Source organism: Mirounga leonina, unplaced genomic scaffold, assembly GCF_011800145.1.
Source record: "Mirounga leonina isolate KUSES-001 unplaced genomic scaffold, KU_Mleo_1.0 Mir_321, whole genome shotgun sequence".
NCBI classification, from domain to species: Eukaryota; Metazoa; Chordata; class Mammalia; order Carnivora; family Phocidae; genus Mirounga; species Mirounga leonina.
Window position 1 is genome coordinate 4632471 of NW_023270680.1, and position 524 is coordinate 4632994.

A 524-nucleotide genomic window follows, 5' to 3' on the forward strand; every position below is an offset into this window, starting at 1 on the left:
CCTGGTGGCCTTGGAAGTTTTTCGGTGCTGATTTACAATGAAACACTCCACGCCGTAACCTCGTTCACACCGTGCGCGCGCAGGGCAAGAACTTTCCGAACCGAGGCCCAAAGTGCCTCCCTCAAAGCGTGTTGTGAGATGTACTTAGAGCTTGTAATGGCGCTGAAAAAGATGAGGGCGCGCCGCGCGGTGATGATGAGCGGAGCGGGTGCCATCGGGGCTGCGGGCGCGGGTAGAGGACAGATGTCCGGCGCGTGTCGCTGTATGTGACACGTCCACGCTAAGTGCTTTCGCGTGCCTGACGCCGGTGTGCTACGTGTTCCGAGGGACGAACCTGGTCACGCGTGGAACGCACGCACCCTCTACAGGCGTCCGCGATCTCCCGAGGCCCGTCCCCTCGCTCTCCCATCAGCCCAGCTGGGCGTCGCACGGAAAGCCGCCGGCCCCGCCTCCCGGGACAGCGCACATGCGCGCCCAGCTCCCGGGGGCAGGTGCCGGCGCTCCCCCCTCCGCCCCGCCCCCCC